Here is a 22672-nt window from a genome sequence, read left to right on the forward strand (position 1 = left end):
GTAGCAAAGAATGTTATTTAGATATTAACTATTAAGCTGTATGTTTTGAATGCAACCAGTCTTGGGTATATGTTTATCTTGAGCTTTCCTGACAGCTGTGACAATATTAGAATTGTAATGCTGCAAAAACCTGGGCAAATTCAGAAATATATTTTTAAATAATTATGAAAAGCTTAAGAATATCCCGATGGTCTTAAGAGCAATATGCAAGAAGTGTTATTGAGATTTATCTGTAACAGGACGAAATCGTTTATAAAACTATTGTAACAGTTGTATAGTCCCAGTCCCTTTGGCTTATTCCTGGTCATTCATGGACATTAATGTAATTCCTTTCTTTTTTCTTTCTAACAACCAAAGATAAAGAAAATCGTTTTATCGAGAAATTTGTGATGGCATTTGCATTATAAGAGGCTAGTCCATAACAAACACGATATGCCAACAAGCTATCATTCTATTCATAATCCTCTACATGGAATTTCGATATTCAAATCAAAAATCAAAACAGAAAATCAATCATCATTAAAATTCCAATGAAAAAGACACGGTAGCTAAAACAACTATGAAACAAATAGATGCAATATAGTAGAAGCTAATGCAGGAAAATCAAGACTATGAAAGCTAAACCAGCTTGTTTGGTTGCTGTTGGAACAATTTCCCAATGAGTAAAACATTAAGCACCAAGAGCTCCATACACAACATGAAAATTATCCTTGAAAGTACAATCGTCCATTGTGAGCTCTATTTTATTCAATATAACTAAACATAAATCTTTCCATAGCCTAAAAGGTCCTTGAGCATATAACCGGCCACTGTGAGCTCCATGTTATCATATCTTGATATTAAATGTTTCCTAGGACTTAATTAAAAAAGCTTTGAGGCATATCTAGGTATGCATGTCAAGGTTTATAGTGATTGCCAAACCCTCCAAGTCGATATGAAACAGTCTAAGCCACAACTCAAAAGGACCTCGTGTTCAAATGGCCAAAATTTTATTAATAACTGGAGAATTACAATAATAAAAAGCAAATTTTCTAACTATACGAAAACTGCAATAGGTGCACCTAAGTAGGAAAGTGCACTATTGAAAAGCCAAGAGAGATTCCAAATAAAGTTTACACCACACTAGAGTTGCTCTAAGTCCCCAAGACTTCTAGTTCTAACTAATTAATTGACCCTATTCCTCATATATCTAGATATATATTTTAACAACTCAATCAAATTTAAAATTGTAAAGTAAACTATCAAATATATAGATTCTTATTTATTATGGTAATACATATTTACAAATTGTAGCTCTAAAATTGGTCTGAATTCAGCTGTATCAAATACAACATCTCTTTATAAACGAGGGATGCAATAAATTATAAATCATCACTTTGTGAGAACTACTTCCTTCACTTGAACTGAATGGAGGATGAGAAACTCCGAAGCTGATGCTAAAAGATGCATGGTATGACTGATGTTGAAGCTAAAGTGATCTGATTAAGTGTGAGCCAAGGCAAGAATGTCTCTACCAATTCAATTGCTACAACCTATTGCACCCCTATGAAATAATCTATACCTATCTTTTTAGCTCAAAGGTAGGAGCAGAAGACTAAAAGTAGTTATCTCACTTCGAGGATTTCTATTTTGCAATTGAATAAAATTGCTATTCAATGACTAAAGTAGAGACCAATCAATTAACATTCACAATAGGGTTAATTTGACAAAGAAGCATTCCATAAACAATATGGAAGATGATGTGAGACCAAAGACAACAATCCTTAAAAGCATACAAAAAAGCTACCATTTCAGAACAGAGGCAAGCATTAAGCAAAGTTGAACACAATCTTCTTATTATTGTCTTCTCAAATTTTGATGCAATTAACCAACTTCAAAGCCGAATAGGAATTCTTGCAGTATAACCTTCACAAAAACTTTCATTATATTCTATATGTGCACAAGGCACTTGTTTATAAGCTCTCTAAGAGAAATTCTATATATTTTATAATCTCTCTAAGAGAAACTTCCATCAAATGCTCTAGTTTTCACACTCTCATGACCCTCCCTCCATTCCCTCCATCTGTAGGGATTACCGTTGTCTTATTTGTCACAAAAGCAAGAGTTTCTTACTTCTTGGCAAATTGCCCTCCTTGCTGATCTTCACCACTCCCCTAAACACTTTTGGCACACTCTTCTCCCAATGAAACCTACAGGTATGGCCTCTAACATTAGCCCCACAATGTGGATTTCCTATACTAGCTCTCTTTACAATGTGCCCAATCAACCTATTATCATGGTCCCCACTTCACCACCTACTTCCACCATTTTCACCATAGGTAATGTTAGGAGGGCTATTATGAAGTTATGTACAAGCCAAGCAACTAACTATGAAGGTCTCCAAGTTGAATTTATCAAATATGTTGTAGATTCCTGTTGATGTGTCTTTTGTACACGACCAAACACAAAATAAAATACCTAAAGGTACCTTATCCTCTCTTGAACAAAGTATCCCGACTGCTGAAGATCTCGCCGAAGGATCAGTCGGAGTAACTCCAAGGTTCTGATATTTAGGTTCTCTACGTGTGGATAAGCACTAGTGGTCGTTGTGTTTGCTGTTTTACAAGGGGCCTTACGTACTTTCTGGGAAAGCTTGTTCTTGCAACTACTTTTCAATGCGGAAACTGAATTCTCCTAATACTAACTGATGTTTCAAAAAAAGGCAAAAGAAAAGGGCTTTAAGGAGGCGATACTAAACTAATCCTAGGAATGACTAAATGGAGACTAGTCTTGATAAAACTCTACCAATTTCAATATTGCCAAAAGATTACAACTCTACTGGAATTGGTGCGATCTTCTAAGGGGATTCAATGATTTTCGAATCATCAATGGGATAGATACCATCACTAAGATACATATCAATATCTCCAATAATGATTGAACTCTTAAACAATCTTAATATCTCCAGTTGACCACACAAGGCATGCTTACAATCAGTAAGAAGCTAGTGGTTTGGACTATGAGTTTTACCAAAGATCAAACACGACATTCGTCCTTCAATCTAATTCTAAAACTTAAGTACTATCTCTACTAAGAGTGATTCAAGAAGATAAACAACAATGAAGATAGCCACAAGGATTGCAATAAAACACCATAACTTCAATATTTCATTGATCTCATAGCAAAATAAAACAACAATTGTTCAACTTTCTCTCTTCACTACTTCTTTCTCTGCTGCTAACAATCTTAATTTATTTCTCTTTTCTCTAACTCTAACCTTCTAAAATGAATTGAGTGAGGGCTTATATAGCACTCTCAAATACAATGAACGGCCTGGATCTAAAGAAGATCAAAGGCTGAGATTTTGACACCTAAACCCTAATTAGGGTTTGTTACAAAAAGAACCCCATTAAGATAAACATTATCAATCCATAGCCAATAGAAATTGGCATAAATAGCGAGGAAACATAGCCCAATGGGAATAAAGTTGCCACATCATCTTACAACAACTTCTCATCTAGAATTTTGATCCCTTTTCTATGTTCTCTTCTGGCATATTCAATGAATCTGGACGTAATCCCCTCAATCTCAGCAATGGGAATCTCATGCAGGTTCTTCATTCGTTCTTCCAAGTGAAGGACTTGATCAAAAGCTACGAGAAGGGTCATCTCCCATCCAGGCTCTAGCTCTTTTGTTTTCTCGATCGAGAACATAGTAGCATAGATCTGATCTCACGGCTTTTCTGTGACCATGTTCTCCTCTTTGCAAAAAATAATCTTGATCCTGTCTTCCAATTCTTGGACATCCACATTTGTTTCGATCTCTATCCTTCTGTCAAGGATTGTACACAATACATCAAACACCTTGTCTTGAATAGGGTGGATAGTGCCTTTAACTCGGCTGCATCTGGTATTGATGTCTTCGAAAAGAACTTCCTTCATTTGGAGCAAAGTTGACCATTGCAAAAGGTTATGGGTTCCTCCATACATTATCTTCTCTTGTGCTAAAATCTGCCTTGGCGTCCTTCTTATCACTTGAAAGACCAGGATGACAATGTCTCTAGTGTGAGTGAATGCATCCACAGTTATCAATAGATTATGAATGATCTCCAGGACTTGGATAGCCCTGTGGACTGTCTTCATCATTCTCGTTACAAATTCAATGGCTACCTTGTAAGATTCATCAATCCATGAACTCATGAGTTGGGCTAAGTTCTTCATCCTTTCTGCCTTATTTATTGATTTAGGAGGAAGCGCATGCAAAGGTGATATTGCTGGATCCTGTCGCCTTAATGGTTGATTAAGGTGGCTGAAATAATTCCTCCAAGCACTAACCTCCCTTTCTAGCTTCTTATTCTTTTCCATTTCTTCTTTGAGTTTGTCATTAAGTGCTCTCACTGAATCAGTTGCTTCTTCCATGGCTTGCTCGGAGGTAAGTGGACCAAGATCAAATGTCTCTAGATCATATTCCTCTACCATAATCTCATCCTCATATTTGTCCACTACTGGTGTGGCTACCTGTATCTTCCTAGATCCTGCATCATCTCTAATTACCTTTGACATCTTTGTAGCCTTCTTCTTTTCGATTTCTTCTTGGGAATTTCCTATGAGACTTTCCAAATCAAATACTTTCTCTTCCTCTTCAACTACAACTACACTCGTCGGTCTTTCTTTTAGCCAATCTGGAATGGAAGACTTTCTTTCCCTTACCTGTATTTCATTAGGCAGAGGTCCATCATCTCTGAAAGGAGATGTTGCTTCATCATCATTCTTTTCTTTTTGTTGTTCATTAGCACCAACTTGGAGAGATTGACTTGATGAGTGCTGAGGTGTTCGGCCTTTGCCTTGTTTATCATTCTGCACCATAGATTCCATAGACTCATCAATTTCATACACTATCTCTCTTTGACCTTCTTCTTGACTTATCTCCTTTTCATGTCTAGAAGACGTACTCGATGGACGATCAGGATTCACCTTTTGTTTCTTCTTGGAGGATTCTCTCTTCTCAGGTCCTTCTTTTCTCTTTGATCCTTTGGAATGAGAAGTATTCTCACTCACACTTGCTTCTCCTTCTTCTATTCTTGTCTCTAGGGTGAATGTCATGGCTATATTCTGCTCCTTCAATTTTTGATGTTGTACGTCCACCCATTTGCGAGTGCAATTTAAAACAGGGTCCATCAATGCTCTTAGGTCTGCAACTTCTTGCTCATTCCAATCTATCTTTACTTCTTTATCTTCCTTCTCATAGGATGATTGGAGATATCTATCACTGTCCTGGGCTTGATCAGCGACTCTATAAACTTTACATTTCCTGATAAGATCCAAGGGTAATCTAGAATGCATCTTTCTTTTCACCTCTACATCATCCTGGACATTCATCCAGAAGTCCTCCACTTGAAACTCATGTTTGTACTTCTTCCCAACTGTCTCTTCCATATGACCATGAGGATTGAAATTCTTTCTTGAGGCAAAGGATGTGAATGAATACAGAGATAATTCCTTTTCTGCATCTTCTGTGGCTTGAGAATTAGGACACACTTCAATTGAGTTTCCCAATAAAATAGGTACGGGGATACCATTTCCATGCTTATTTCTTGATGCTTTAGCATAAGCTGCCAACTGTCTAGTCACTTCAAGTAATATTATTCTGTCTGTAGGATACCTTGGCAACATATAGGGAGGTGAAGGACATCCATGGACCCTGATGTAGGTGAATTTTGGAAATTGAATGAACCATGCACCATGCTTCTTCACGAGCTCCTGTGCCTCGATAGACAGTCGGTGGTGAATCCCTCCTTGCAATGTCCTAGTGATATACATTGTGAAGGCGTCATTGACTAGCTTGTAGTCATTCCTTGGCGGATGATGTAGTTGAACATAAGAATCACATGCTCTTATCTCTCTTGTCCCTCTACCAACAACTCCTCTATGTGGCAACCCTGCATATTCAAAACTTCTGACTAGGAAATATATAACATATGAACTCATGTGGAATGACTTAGTAGGGACTAGCCTCCTCAACTGCACATCTAGGTTGTTGCTAATGATTCTAGCCCAATTGAGCATTCCTTTTCCTTGGACAATCACTTGAATAAAGAAGAACATCCACTTGTCGAAGAAGAAGGCCTGAGAGGCAACTATAACCCAATTGAGCATGGTTATCAAGTCCCTGAATTCCTCTTGGAAATCAATTCTATGTGGCGTATTCAGTATCTTGTTCAAGCGAGGCCTACTCTTGAGTAACCAATTCTTATTGATGAAGTTCAGACAGGTATCAGGATCATCTTCGTAGATGGACCTAGCTCCTTCCAAGCTCTTGTAGATCATATCTCTCGGCTCCGGGAGATGAAAAAGCTCCATTTGGCGATCCTGGTCTCCAAATCATCATTCTTTTGATCTTCTTTGATGAGAGCCTATCGGGTAGCGGATCCACTCGCCTTGGGGGTCGCCATTTGCTACCTACAAAAAAGAGGCTTAAGTTAGGTTTAAGTGAAGAATTTTAACTAGGTGACTTGAGAAAGATAGAACTTTTAAAAATTGAGAATTCTCAAACTAGGCATCACCTAGAAATTAAACTTGATATAGAAAACCTAACCTTAGAAAATTTAAAAAATGGAAACTTGGATTAGATCTTCAATACCTTGCCTAAAAAATCAGATTAAACACCTTACCTTCGATTTTCACTTATCAATTTGAAAAGATGGATAAAAAAATGAAGATTTCTGCTGGATGAACGGTCCTTGATCTGCACTTCAGGTTTGCCCTTGATGGTTTAGCCTTTAATCAGGCTTCCTAAATCAGAAATTCGCCTATACCTGCTGCAATTCGCTTCTCCAATTCTGCTCCTCAAAATCGCTTAGGAAAAATGAATGAATGAATGATTAAAGATTTCAAAATACATCTTCCTTTATAGGACACTTTCACCCTTAGCCCAAGAGGCCGACTTCTTAAATGCATAAATAAAATAAAATAAAATCACCTCCAAGCTGGCCAACTTAGCAATAAAGCTAAAAAGACATAATTGGGCGCCAAGGAATGGATTTTTTATTTTAAGACTTAAAAATCAATTTACCCATTTGATAAGTGTCTTATTTAGGCGGATTTGCATTACTTACCCAAATGAGGTTTGATTAGCAATTAATGTGAGAGAAATTGTGTCTTGAATATGGTTTAATTTGCGAATTTCTCGAGAGGGTATAGGTAAGCCTAGAAGATGCTAGAGTTTCTTCAAAATTTGATGAAGGCACTTTTAGTCTTCATAATCAATAGAATGTTCATGATGTGAGAAAGGCTTAAACCACCCCCAAGGAGGCTTGCTTGAACATCTCACCTAGCAAAACACTTCTCTTCAAGGAAATGTTCGCTCTGGACCCTTTGGAAGGGTCAGGAGCGAATTTCTTGTTTTTAGTCCATTTACTTCATCTTTCCATACCTTCACAATCTTGATTTTTTACTATTCCATGCTCTTGTCATCATGACCTTGCAACTTGCCTTTGCCTAGCTCAAACAAGGTGAAAAATAGGCATTTCAAAGGATTTCACCTTGGACCCTTTGGAAGGGTCAAGAGCGAAATTCATCCCTCAGCTCAAAATCCTCACTTCTTGCACCCCACAACCTACTCAAATGCATGCTTGTGGCAATCTTCAAGTCCAATCCACCTTGACCACTATCCTGGCCTAGCACAAACTTGAAGAAAAAATGATATTAATTCAAGTTTTAGAGTTGATTCTTTAACTCCCTCACTTCAATTCATCTTGCAAGATGAAAATACATCGCTCCTTGCCTAGTCATGTCATAGGGATCAAAGCTTTGGCTTCACTCAAGGAGAAAATAGTTGATTTGAAGAATTTCGCTCTGGACCCTTTGGAAGGGTCAGGAGCGAAATTCATTCCTTGCTTGTCTTCTCTTACTTAGCTTCATTCTTCTCACTTTGTTTCCCCTTGACTCCCTCATTTGGATCCATCTCTCAACCTGACAACATTTGCTTGATCCTCAAAAGGCCTGAAAGGGAAAATTCGCTCAAAATCATGGCCAGGGACAGGACCTATCTAGGATTTCGCTCTGGACCCTTTGGAAGGGTCAGGAGCGAAATCCTTGTCCAAGCCTAAAATCTACATTTCTGGTGGCCAAAATCCATTCAAGGGCAATCCTAGGGGCTTCTCTCACCTTGGTCTAGGCTTGGCTTGGCACAAATTTTGGAAGATAGGATAGGTTTTAGGATTTTCGCTCTGGACCCTTTGGAAGGGTCAAGAGCGAAATCCTTGTTTTTGAGCTTATCCCTTCATTCTTTCAACCTCAATCCACCTCAAAAGGCAAGGACACACCCTCTCACTTCCATCCACGCCATAAAAACCAAGGATTTGACCTTCTCCAAGGGAAAAATAGGTGTTTGCAAGAATTTCGCTCTGGACCCTTTGAAAGGGTCAGGAGCAAAATTTGCATTTTAGGACAAATGCTATCATGCCTCTCACTTCAACTCACCTCAAAGGTCAAGGAAACGTTGCTTCATTCTTCCCTAAGCCATAAAAACCAAAAGTTTGACTTGATTTGCAAGGGAAATAGGTGATCTTAGGAATTTCGCTCCTGACCCTTTGGAGATGTTGTGACCATTTCACACATCGCCCCATCAGGATGGGGACCCCCTTTTTTTTTCTTGGGTTTTGCTTTCCCTTAGCTAGGTTTTTTCTCTGCTTGCTAGGTGTTTTGAGTGAGTTAGTGGTCGCCTGGGCTAGGTAGATTAGGGTTTCTCTCAAAGAGCTCATTCAGGGTTTCTTTCAAAGCTAAATGTAACCTGGACTTGGGGAAGTCGTTTGTTGTTTGCGTTGAACCCTAGGGTTATCTTAGAAGGATCTTACCTTTCAGGAGATTGAAGGACGAATGTCATGTTTGATCTTTGGTAAAACTCATAGTCCAAACCACTAGCTTCTTACTGATTGTAAGCACGCCTTGTGTGGTCAACTGGAGATATTAAGATTGTTTAAGAGTTCAATCATTATTGGAGATATTGATATGTATCTTAGTGATAGTATCTATCCCATTGATGATTCGAAAATCATTGAATCCCCTTAGAAGATCACACCAATTCCAGTAGAGTTGTAATCTTTTGGCAATACTGAAATTGGTAAGTTTTATCAAGACCAGTCTCCATTTAGTCATTCCTAGGATTAGTTTAGTATCGCCTCCTTAAAGCCTTTTCTTTTGCCTTTTTTTGAAACATCAATTAGTATTAGGAGAATTCAGTTTCCTCATTGAAAAGTAGTTGCAAGAACAAGCTTTCCCAGAAAGTACGTAAGGCCCCTTGTAAAACAACAAACACAACGACCACTGGTGCTTATCCACACTAAGAGAACCTACATATCAGAACCTTGGAGTTACTCTAACTGATCCTTCGACGAGATCTTCAGCAGTCGGGAAACTTTGTTCAAGAGAAGATAAGGTACCTTTAGGTATTTTATTCTGTGTTTGGTCGTGTCCAAAAGACACATCAAAGAAATGGCGCTAGAAGGAGGGCCAACCTACTTTTCTATACAAAAGTTTGATCATCAAGAGAAACAGTACTATCTAGAAAATCCTACCTCAAAACAAATTCAGCAAAATTTGAGATGAACATGTATCACTATGGTGTTGCCACATAGAGGATCAAATGAGGTAGTACAACCCAATTTGGAGATAGGTAATATTCAAGAAGACGTTATTTCTGGATTGAATGACCTGGCGTGGAACCTGAGGAGAAGTGAAGCTGAGTATACTAGAGTTAGAATTATTTTGGAACAAGAAGCAGACAGAGCTAAAGAACGTCAAAGAGCTGCTGCCAGGGAACTTCGTAACCAAAGGAACCTGCAGTAATCCTCAAAAGCAAGATCTTCACGCTGGATCATATTGGTTCTTTCTCGCCCGAAAAGCACCAAAGGATATTGAGGTGTACACCAAGCACAAAAAATCTGACTGAACTTCAGTTCACTTCAAAATTGAAGCGGGCTAAGATAGAAAATACTTGAAGAGAACCTGGATCGAGATTAGAAGATACTACTAATTTATTACAAGCTCCATCTGTTCAAGAACAAGTACAAGCTGCAATTTAGGCAAGTATCCAGGCAATTTCTTAACCAATAAGCCAGGTCAGTTCATCAAGTTCTCAACCAAGTTTCCAACCTTCGGGAAGTACGATGGCTCACAATGCTCCTCCTCCACCTCCTCCTGCTTATGCACTCAACGGCGCTACACGGATGATCGATAATTCATCACCATTAGAATTTGCAGTATATCATGATATGCCTAAGAATCCGGAGAATTTATGTCCTAAGTTCAACAGCAATGATTTCAATCGTACAACAGAAGATCATATCAAAATGTTCGAAGACCTTCTTCGCAACAGGCAAGTTGAATACGGAGATGTAGCTTGCAGACTTTTTCCCTATTAGTTAGGAGAAGAAGCATACTTTTGGTTCATTCATCTACCAACAGGGTCAATCAAAACATGGGATGCAATGAAAGATACATTTATTGCAAAGTTTGGCATCCCAACCACGCCTGCTGAGTTATATAGGCAATTTGTTGAGATCAGAAGGAGAGAACATGAGCCTATCACTTCTTTCAATAATAGGTTCCATAGAGCTTACACGATGTTAAAACATCCATATCTCATTGCTGACCCAAGGGAGATTTATTATGGAGCCTTAGATCATCTCACTGCCATGTTTGTGAGGGCCTATCCTATCCCAAATGATTTAAACACAGCGTATGCAAAAGCTATTGAAGTCAGTAAGCACATGGGGCAAAATATTACTGGGCCGCTACTTCATATGGGACCTACTGCAGCACCAAACCAAATTCAAGCAGTTAGTTTGGCGTTGGCACATCAAACCCCAGTCATGAATCCAATTCCGCAAGCAACATATCCTGGCGTGCAGCCGTCAAACCAGTTGGTGCTTCATCCTGGAGTTGCACTGTCACAAGTCCCACTAGCACAACCTGTGTACCTACAAAATGCAACAAGCTCTTTAAGAACATAGGAAGAAAAGGATGAAATGAAAGAATTGATTGAACAAGTCAAGAAGTTATCAATTGAGGTGACTCACTTGAGGAATCAAAATAACCAACTGCAAAGCATGCAAAGAATTAATCAGGGACAACAAGTGAACAATCAGAACTTTCAAGGAAACAATAATCAAGGTTTCAGAAACAACAATCAAGGCTTCCAAAGGAGAACATGGAATACGGCTCCTAATAACGGAAATGTGGTGACACCACTAGACAACCCATCAAGTTCACAAAATCAAGAAAATCATCCTACCAGTAAAGTGTTTCTAGCAGAGGCAGCCTTATCCAACTGGTGTAGACTTCACAGTACAAACCAACATTCTGAATTGCAGTGTCCTGAATTCAAGATTGCAGCTGACATATTTCAGCAGGAGATGCGTAGCAACGATGCACCCGAAAGCCCTCCTACAACAGGATATGAAATGGTCCCGACCACTCGATATGACCAAGCCATGGTTGTGGAAAGTTACAACCATTCACCGAAAGGAGAGAACGACGAGGCTCAAAATGGAAGATTTCTGCCGGAATCAACTAACGGACCGATGGTACCACTTGGTTCCCAGTTCCCACCTGCTTCAGCAAATGAACCTATTGAAGAATTAGAATATTATTTCCCGCCCTTGAATAATAGTGTCTTGGTTGAAGGGATAAAATTAGTATTCCACCAATCCTTAGGAGGCATAGGTCCGAGGGTATACCAAAGAAATCAGAGAAATTAGGAACCTTTGACAACATCCATTCCTCCAAACAATTTCTCTACTCCCCCAGATCCAAAGTCTAGTAATACTCCGAATTATCCGCAAGATACACAAAAGTATAGACAAAGGAATGCTCCGCCTCCTCCAAGGGATGAAATAAAAAGACTTTCTATGTTTGTGTTGGAAGAACTCAAAAAGGTTAAGATTAGCTTGCCGCTCTATGAGTTGCTAAAAGTGTCAGAAATTAAAGACACCGTGATCAATAACCTGAACGACACAAGCGCAGTGAGGCCAAATAGTCAAAATACTTCCAAAGGAGAGGTCAGCAATACTCAAGCCACCGTCAATGTGATTCAAGACGAAGTTGATAACAAGCAGCAGTCAGAGGAGAACGAATGTATGGTCCAGACCGTATCCTTTCCAGCCAAAAGGAGGATATGTTAGAAGGAAAAGTATTACTTAAATGAGGCGATGTTAAGAAAATCCAACCCACCGTCAAAGAAAGCCTCACTTCAAGCCAGATCCTTCCCGAAAAATGGGTTGCTACTAAGAAGGATGCGATAAAGAAAGGGAAGTCTTCAAAGAAAGCAGAAAATTCAAAGGAAGAAACTTCAGAAAAGAATGGCAATCCAAAGGTCAATGAAATAAAGAATCAAGAACATGATGAGGACTCCTCAATCCTTTGTCAAGGAAAAGATGAGCCACCCCCATTCCTGCTATTAGTCAGAATCTTTGCAAAACTATTGCACAACTGTATATATGATTCAGGAGCTTCTAGTGATGTAATGCCCCTGGCCGTCTATCAGAAATTAGGTATAACTCCTGCACCCACCAGAAGGAAGATCACTCAGTTGGACAAGACAGAGGTTCCAGTCATGGGAGAATTGAACAATATCCACATGCAGTTAGCAGCAGACTTAAGGGTCCAAAATTTCATAGACATATCAGTCGTGGATATACCTGACACAAATGGTATGCTTCTAAGTAGAGATTGGTTGCGAAAGTTGAATGGATATGTATCAACGGACTTTGCACATATGTGGCTACCCTGGAGAGGAGTTCCAAACCAGATCAAAATCGACAGTACTCCAAGATTGAGACTCATGATAACCGAGTATGGAGAAGATAATGAGGTCCTGTTCTTAGAAACTGATCTGGGGACATACAAACCTAAAGTAGAAGAGGTCTTGATGATAAAGGATCTGCAAGAAAGGGGTAGTAAACAAGAGGTGATGGAATCTACAGAAGTTATTGTGGAAAGTGATCAAGGGTCTGACCAAGATGACGATGGAATGTTCGAAAATTTTAGAAAATTTGTCCACAAGAATGTGCAACAAAGTATGCAACTTGGCAACTTAGCAACTGTTTGAGATCTACTCATCCCCAAGTGGTGCAGGATACATAATGTCGTCCATTCAGAATTATCTTGTGCTATGTGCAAGACTGCATTGGAACAAGTATACAAGAGGGTCCCACAAACATTGATTATAGAAGAAATTGAAGCCCCGGAAGTTGACAATTCCTCAGAAGAAGAAACTCTATCAAACATGTCAGAAGAAAGCCAAGAGGTCCAAGAGTCAGAAGACCAAGGGAATATAATGTGGACGCTAAGGTTTAATGGGTCTAAGTCCAAACAAGGATCGGGAGCCGGCTTTGAACTGATCAGTCCGTCAGGAGAAACCTACCTCGCCACCCATAGACTACAATTCCCATGCACTAACAATGTGGCCGAATATGAATCCTTGATTCGTGGGTTATTGCTAGCCATCAGAAAGAAGGCTAAAATGCTGCAGGTATATGGAGATTCAGAAATAGTAATAAGGCAAATCAAGAGGCAGTATGTGTGCCATGACAAAAGGCTGACTAGGTACCGAAATCGAGTTTGAGATCTCATTGAAAATTTTGATGCCTTCAATATTAAGTCCATATACAGACATCAAAATCAGGTGGCTAATTCTCTCGCTCAGGCCGCCAGCTCTTTGGTTCCACTGGCTATGGAAGGACTAAAGAAGTTCACAATAGAGTTGACCCCAGTACCTTCAGTCCCTGATAACATCACCAACTTTCAGGTCTTTGAAGACGACAAGCACATATTGGATTTCTTGACTAATACAGATGTCTTCTTAGCCCAAATCATCGATGAAGAGGAAGTAGAAGGAGCAGAACTGGATGCATAAGGAGTCTTGAATTTAAAAACAAACACTATCCCAAAGGGAATGGTGGAATTAGAGAGAATCTTTGATCCCAACAAATTAAGGGAGGTCAAAAGCCATAGCATGGAAGGAAATGCATGTGACACCATCAATGTTGGTGGTGACAAACAAATTACAAAAGTTTTCATCAAAAAGACCTGTACTTCGCAAGAGAGAGATGGTATATTGAAAAATGTGAGGGATTTCCCAGATGTCATTGCTTGGAGCTATGAAGATCTCAAAACTTATGACACTACAATCGTCACTCATACAATCCCTTTGAAACCAGGAAGCAAACCATTCAAACAAAGACAAAGGCCGATCAATCCCTTATTGGAACCGTTGATATATCAAGAGGTCAAAAAGTTGCTCTCAGCCAAAATCATCTTTCCAGTAAGACATTCAACGTGGGTCGCCAACCTGGTCCCTATCAGGAAAAAGAATGGAGAGATCAGACTATGTGTCGACTTCAGGAATCTCAACGGAGCTTCAAAGAAGGATAATTATCCACTGCCATCACTAGACGAAGTGTTACAAATTGTTAACGGATCACAAATGATGTCATTTCTGGATGGATATTCAGGTTATAATCAGGTGTTGGTAGAACCTGAGGATCGATTGAAGACTACTTTCACTACCAAGTGGGGAACGTTTGCATATAAAAGAATGCCTTTTGGACTCATCAATGTTGGTGCCACGTTTCAAAGAGCTATGGTTATCGCTTTCAGGGACTTGATAGGGAAATGCATTATCATATACATGGACGATATCACAGTCTTCTCCAGGAAAAGGGAAGATCATGTGGATGATTTAAGAAAGGTTTTCCAGAGATGTAGAAGATATGGTGTTTCCCTCAATCCTAAAAAATGCATATTTGGAGTAACAGATGGAAAGTTGCTAGGCCATGTCATATCAGAAAAGGGTATTTCCATTGATCTTGACAGAGTAAAGGCTATATCAACCATCAACCTGCCAGCCAATAAGAAAGAGCTTAAATCATTCTTTGGCAAGATCAATTTTGTCAGAAAATTTATCACAAGATTTGCTGAGATAGTTAGGCCATTGAATGAGAGGTTAAAGAAAGACGCCAAAATAGAATGGACGGCACCAGCAAAAAGAGCGTTCGAGGAAATCAAGTCAGCAATTGCAGAGGCTCCAGTACTGATCGGTCCTGACTACATGAAGCCCTTCTACCTATATTCATTTGCCTCTGAATATACTTGTGCGGCTATCCTCACACAAAGGAGTGAAGAAAGAGACGAGAACCCGATTGCATTCATGAGCACCCCGTTGAAGGATGCAGAGCTTAGATACCCTAACATTGAAAAACAAACTTATGCATTGGTTAAAGCCATGAAAAAATTCAGACATTACCTTTTGAGGGCCAAAGTATATGCAATTGTACCGGATGCAGCCATGAAAACTCTCCTCATGCAAAATGAACTAGGGGAGAGAAGAGGTAAATGGGTCGCCATCATCCAAGAATTTGATATTGAAATACAACCCATGAAACTTGTTCGAGGGCAAGCCCTAGCTCAAACACTGGCAGTCGACGGACCCTGGTTAGTCCAATAGGTATATGAACTGGATGATGTCACCCCAAATGAATGGTATAAGGAAATTGTGACTTGCTCAATCAGAAGTGCCCCATTCATATGACACCTACTCAGAAGAGAGCATTAAGGTTAAAGTGTCAACATTATATGCTTCAAGGTTTCGTCTTATATCGCAAAAATCATGAAGGAGTATAACTAAGGTGTGTTGGCAGGGAAGAAGCGAAACAGATAATTGAACACTTTCACTCGAAGTTCAACACAGGGCATGGTGCTAACCTGGCCACAGCCCATCAAATTCTGAGAGCAAGGTACTATTGGCCCACACTATTCAAGGATACATTTGATCATATCAAGACTTGTCATACTTGCCAAGTCACCGCTTTCAGAGAAAGGAATCCTGCCATGCCGCTCAATCTAGTGATCGAAGCAAGACCATTCGCGAAATGGGAAATGGATTTTATTGGTGTCATCAACCCTTCATCCTCGGTGCAGCACAGTTATATCATCACTGCAACTGACTATTGTACTAGATGGTCAGAGGCTCAAGCTCTTAAGGTATGCACTACTGAGGTTGTGATTAAATTCCTTGAAGAAAACATCATTACAAGGTTTGGTTGTCCTTATGCGTTGGTTTGCGATAATGGCTCTGCCTTCACATCATTAAGATTTTCAAATTGGGCTTTTGAATATGGTATAACCCTTAAATTTTCATCCAATTATTATCCTTAGGGTAATGGGTTAGCTAAATCGACAAACAAAAACCTACTCATTGTAATCAAGAAATTGCTGGAGAAAAGTCCAAGAGAATGGCATACCCAACTAAGATTTGCCCTTTGGGCAGATCGGATTAGGACCAAAACCGTGTTAGGGATTTCGCCTTACTTCCTAGTTTATGGTCAAGACCCAGTATTCCCAATGCAATTAAGGATTATCCAAGAATACATGGAAGACACCGACGTTGTGCAAGCTCGGCTAACACAACTCCGGAAATCCAAGAATCATTGCCAGTGCAACAAGAGAGTAATCCAAGACAAAGGCTTCAAGTGAAGGAATACAGGATCATTACAAGTATGAAGAGTGAATGCATTACACTAAGAAGAAATTCCCAAGTCAAGGTGTCCAGATTCAATGCACTTGACTCATCCAACGAGGAGGATAAGTACCACATGTGGAGGCACAATGTTTGATGTACCTAACCTCATCATTCATTGGTCAACATTCAAAGAAGGCCATGTCTCCTAAAATGTAAATTTATCATTGGTCAAGCATTAAATGTTATGTAATGGGTGTAACAAACCCTAATTAGGGTTTTTATCTTTTGATCTTGGCCATTGATCTGGATTTGATCCAGACCATTCAGTTGTATTGAGAGTACTATATAAGGCTCCACTCTCTCATTTGTAAAGGTTAATAGTTGATAGATGTTAGATAGAAGCCAATTAGCAGTTAGTTAGAGTAGAGTAGGAGGAGAAGGCAGAAATTGTTGCCAAGCCTATAAATAAACATCCTTTTCATTGAAGATATGGTGGAATGTGTTGTTTTTGCTACATATTGCATGATTTCTTGTTATATCCTCAAGTTAGATGGAGTTCACTGATTGTGACGGAGTAATGTGTGGATGTTGATAATTCTTTGGTTCATATTATTTGTGGTTGGATGATTTTCAATTGCAGTGCATAGTTAGCAACTTAGCATGAACATAAAAATGTGCTAAGTTCAATTGTGAATATGTTTATTCAAGTTGCGCCAATGTGTTGGGTATTTAGATGAACATTCATGATATGAAAACCTTTCAATTCCCTTGGAAGATTGCATCATTTTTGTGTAGTTGTTGGCAACATGGCAAAGCAAAGCTTGGTTAAGGAATGTGTCCATCCTAGCATGATCCAGTGCTATCATTGATCTTAGGAGTAGTGTAGTCTCTCTAAACCCTCATCCTTTTTATCCTTTTTCAAGTCAATTATATCTCAAGTTCCAACCACATTCAAGCAAGAGTTCAAGTATCAACGTAAGTCCCCCTTGTGATTCTAGCATGTTGTGACATTTTCACACATCGCCCCATTGCAAATGGGGACCCCTTTTTTTTGGCTTTTTAGGTTAGGGTTTTGTCTTCAATCTCTCGCCTCTGCAAATGAGTCAAGTTTTGTGAAATTTGGAGGAGTCCTTAGAGTCAAAAAAATGAAGAAATGGTCGAATGGACGTTTTAATGCTACGGATGGTCTGAGATAGGCCAAAGGAGTAAAATTGCAATTTCCTAGAGTCAAATCTAACAACTTGCTTTTTTAAGGAAATTTTGCTTTTTTTGTTTTTTTTCTAAATTTAGAGAGTTTTGTTTTTGGCATTCTGGGGCCAATCTAAGAAACCTGCTTTTTTGGCCTGCTTTTTTTCTAAAATTAGAAAGTTGTTTTTTTGGAAAGTTGCTTTTTGGTTTTTTGAGGTCTTGGATTGTTTCAGGTTCAAGAAAACAGTCAAGTCAGACGAATTCATCCAGAATGCACTAAGTATAAAATAACTTTCAAAACCAGAGGATAATTTCTAAAAAGCTAATTGAAGATCACAAGAAATTGACTGAATCTGGAACCTTGGAGTCGACTTTGTGATAACGCAGCCAGTCTGTTTAGCACATAGAAGATTTTGATCAAGAGAGAATAGGATATCTCTAGGTATTTTATTCTGAGTTGTGCGTGCATAAAAAACACACCAACAAAATTGGCGCTAGGAGGGCATGATCGCGATGAATGCCTGAACTGCTGAATTCCAGATCATTTCAATTCATATTTGCGAGGAGTAATGATGGAGAATACATGAATGAATCTGTTGATGCCGACATAATTTGTTGAGCTTTCAAAGTCAAATTTGAGATATGCTAGATCTATCGTATATCAAAAAAATCTAGAAAAAGTGAAAAAATTTTAAAAAAGAAAAAAAGAAAAAAAGGAAGATTTCTCAATGGACGACCAGCAGGATTGTTCCTCGATTGATATTCTCAATCATTGGTGGACTTTGAATACACAACTACATCCACGAAGTTTGTTCGAATTCGCATCAAGGAATAATTGTAGAATCCATAACACTGGTGGACACAATGAGATGCATTGTTTAACATTTTTGTCAAGGATGGAATCAGCCTTGCAAGGGAGAATTTCCTTTTCAAAAGTACATGAGCCTGTTGTGCTGCTCAAGGTGGAACGCGAAGCTTCAATTGGCGAAAGTGAATTTTTCACGAGGTTCAAAGAAATGGTCAAGAAAGGGTTAAGTAGTGAGAAAGACTTGTGCATAGAAGACATCTTGCTCCCATGTTGGTGCAGGATCCATAATACCACCCATTCCGAAGTCACATGTCCATCATGCAAGGAAGCTATTTGCCAAGCTATGGTGCGGTTAAGGTTAGAATAATCATCAAAGATGTACACTATAGAAAAGTTGTGGAATGCTCACCTTCACCCAATCAACTTAGCATCGAAAGAAGAAGGTTTTACTCCGGCATCTTGTAGTGAAGAAAGCACAATTGAGCAGGACAATCAATTCAATTCAGTCAAGAGAAAATTTGCATACCTTATGCCAAGGAAAGAAACACCCGCTGAAGTGGAGATTGAGAAAGAGATGGAATATGTTCAAACAAATGCACGTGATGATTCACTAATCAAGCAAGAAGAGGAAGCCCTTGATGAAAATTCATTCATGCTACAAAAGGAGATCATTGAACGGGAATTGCAAGAAAATTCAAGTGTCCTTGGATAAGAAGACAGACAAATGGATGTATTGAATGAAGAGTTACAAGTTGTCGCCAACGAATCCAAATATGAAGAACAATTCGAGGGGGTGTGTCATGACCCCTCCCTAAACATTATATATATAAAACCTAAATGAAATTATTATTATTAATTAATATTTATTAATGAAAGATTAATTGAAATTATTATTTAAATATTATTATTTAATTAATATTCATTAATAGTATTATTTTGAAAATATTCATAATATTGGAAATCAGTATTATTATGAACATTAGTTATTCTATAACAATCATTGGATGTAGACACACAACTAGCCAACCACCAGATCAATCCTTTATAAGAATCACATACGTAACAACTGATGATATAGCACGAAGAGATCATTTAGGATTACCGTGGATAATAATACATATCATAGCTATGGTGCTACCAACCCTTCATTAACCGCTGATTACTATGGATTAGTCATGGGAAAGACTTAATTTAAATCAAGGCTGTCACTATCTACATAAAAGAATATCCAAACAGATTGGAAGAATATTAATCGCTGGGGAAATAGGAACAGTATGGAGTGGTTGTAAACAGGAATCGATGGATGAATAAGCGGTGATGATTACAAACTATATGTTCATGGATTGATTAGTCATGTTCACCGATCATAACAGAATAATGAAATCATTTATAATAGACATCTCTCAACTATATTGTACACAATAAACAAAAGTATAGATTAGATTAACTACACAAATATAATTGACATTAAGAGTTAATTGGACAACGGTCAAGTCTTCAAACAGAATTACTAAGAGAAGCCACCTTTAAAGAAGATTGATTATCAACCAAATTGCCGGCGATCACTAAGAGTGTTATTGGTATAATGAACTGATGCAAATGAGGAAGATGTGACTTATCAAAGAGGTGTGACCATTAAGAGATGACGAATAAATGAAGAATCAAATACCTTCAATGGGGGGCATAAGAGGTACGGTGGAAATAAAGAAGGAGAAATGTATATTATCTGCAGCACCGATCAGAGCAGATCAGAACTGCTATTAAGTAACAAGCAGTAACATCCCTGTTCTGGGTGGTATGCATAGGGGATGTGTCTTAATAAAGATTGCTTAATATATGTAGCCCAATAATGTTTGTATGCAGAATTTAATAATAATAATATTAACATAGACTACAACAATATGTATAATAGTAATACTATATTAAAGGCATTCCTACTTAATTTCACATAATGTGGTAGACCAGATCTGATGCATGTCAGATTTGTCTGCCATCACAACCATTAGGTAGAATAATGATCAGTGTTTTGGTAAATGTCAGTGCTAGTAATTTATATTATAGGAAATATAATTTGATTTATATATACACAAACAAGGGTTGATCAAACAAATAATATTTTATAAAGAACTACTCTGCAGTAAAACATATGGTTTAATACTATCTGAAAATAAATATATAAATAAATAAATAAATATATATATATATATATATATATATATATATATATATATTAGTAATTTAAATGAATAAAATAAATCTGAAACTAGTCAGATTGAATTATCAATTCAATAAATAGAAAAGATTATGTTATCACTGATTTGATTCATGTTAAAATAGATTTGTCTCCTACTCAGGTTAGTTTTAAGTCAAAATGTATAGAAATAGATGAATTATGGTTAAAACAGGCCTAAACTTAGTAGGGGACATTACAGGGTGCTTAATGATATGTGGAGGAAGTGCAAATAGAATCACTGCCAAATTTTTTTCAAGACAAACAAGTTGCAGCAAGTGGTATGATTCATCATCAACTTCGACCTCCCAATGCAGATATTGTATTTGAGGATCAACTAGAGGAAGTTTTTGGAGCTCAACTTGTCGAGGAGACTTTCATTTTTGAAGATATGCTCACAGAGTTTCATAAGGATGTGTTGTTTATGGAAAGTGAAGAGCGATTCGAGGTTGCACGAAGTCGATTTCCAAGAATTGAAGAACCAGAAAGTGAAAATTTGCATGTTATAGATGCAAGTGGAATGATACACCACCAATGGAGATCTCCTGAAGTGGTCGACAACCTCTCTTCCTATAGCACAACGGTGAATGGTAAACAATGTCCACTTGAGCATTGAGATTCCCAAGTTGTCTCTTTCCTTACTTCTAATTTTGAAAATTGTTATGAATTTGATTATGGAAGTTTAGGAAAAATAGCTTGCATTTGGATTGATCACAGTCCCAATGAATTACCCCAATTGATAATTTGCATGAGGACTTAACCGAGTTTGAGGGATGCATTGTGAGAACCCATTTCTCCGAGTTCAAGGATGAGTTTGCAACACTTCGAATTGTCACCTTTGCCACGTTGTTGTTGCATATTTTGAGAAATCATATCAGGTCATGTATATACTCAAGTCTTTTGAGTCATGTCCGTCTTGTACATAGTTTAGGAATAGGTTTTCTTTTTGCGTGTTTTAGTTTAGTGGTTTTGTCGAGCCCTGTTGTTAATTTGCCTTGAGTCAATTGGCTCAAGTAGTTAGTTTGTTTTTCTTGCTTTTGGATTTCTTTAGTGTAGTTTTGCTTTAGGTTTAGTTGCTTGGTTTGGTTTTGAATAAAGGGATTCCCATTTGTGAGAAAAGTGATGTTCCTTCCGCACACACTCTAGTGTACCCTACTGAGTTACGTCTGGGGTATTTCTTTAATAAATATTTGTGAAGAACCTTCAAGTCATGGATTAATTATCTCCAAAGTATCTTAAAGTTAAGATCAGTACTTGACTAGGAAGGGAATCATCTATTGTGTCTAAATTTTATGATCATTATATCTTACACATTTAATCAAATTCTCTGGGTCATTGTGGTTTCTTAGGTGAAGTCGTGGCTAAATAAAAATTAAGATCTTACTTCAGCACCATTGTAGTTCTCAAGCCTATGTGAGCTTCATTGCTCGTGAACCAAAGTGTGGAAACATGTGAAAAGAAAAGAAATATCCAAAAGGAAAGAAATCAAAAGAGAAAATTGAACTATCAAAATACTTGGCTTTGGGTGTGCGGAAATCTCTACAAGTGTAAAAGAAAAGAAAGAAAATAAATTGCTGGAAGTAGAGCAATCTTCGTGAGATTACAGAGATAACCTCGTCGAGGCTATGAATGCTCCCTCGCTGTGAGGCTCTATCCCAGGATGCTTTTGCAGGTAAGACATGCTACACAACTAGCCACGATGGAACCAAAGAGTCACCTTGATCTTATGAGATGAAAACAAACACATTTTGCACACACTTATGATTGGAGGATGAAGTGTCTTGATACAGTTTAGGATTCTTCTTCCTTTTTAAGTACCCTTCTTAGCTAGCAGGTAAGTTAGAATTAATCTCCGATTCTGGACTTTGAATAGGTTTTATCTTTGGAATGTTCAGGAACATTTATTCAAGGTGGTGGTAGATGTTGTGACGTAATCACACATCGCCCCA

The 22672-nt window shown here is 38.2% G+C and overlaps 1 protein-coding gene across 9 annotated transcripts in view; it reads right to left on the reverse strand.

Moving 5' to 3' along the window:
* The window catches only part of LOC131070469 (lipid phosphate phosphatase 2), a 167979-nt gene that overhangs the window by 1654 nt on the left and 143653 nt on the right, over window positions 1–22672 (reverse strand). The gene's annotated exons all lie outside the window — the stretch shown is intronic.

This window comes from Cryptomeria japonica, chromosome 3 (assembly GCF_030272615.1).
Source record: "Cryptomeria japonica chromosome 3, Sugi_1.0, whole genome shotgun sequence".
Taxonomy (NCBI): domain Eukaryota; kingdom Viridiplantae; phylum Streptophyta; class Pinopsida; order Cupressales; family Cupressaceae; genus Cryptomeria; species Cryptomeria japonica.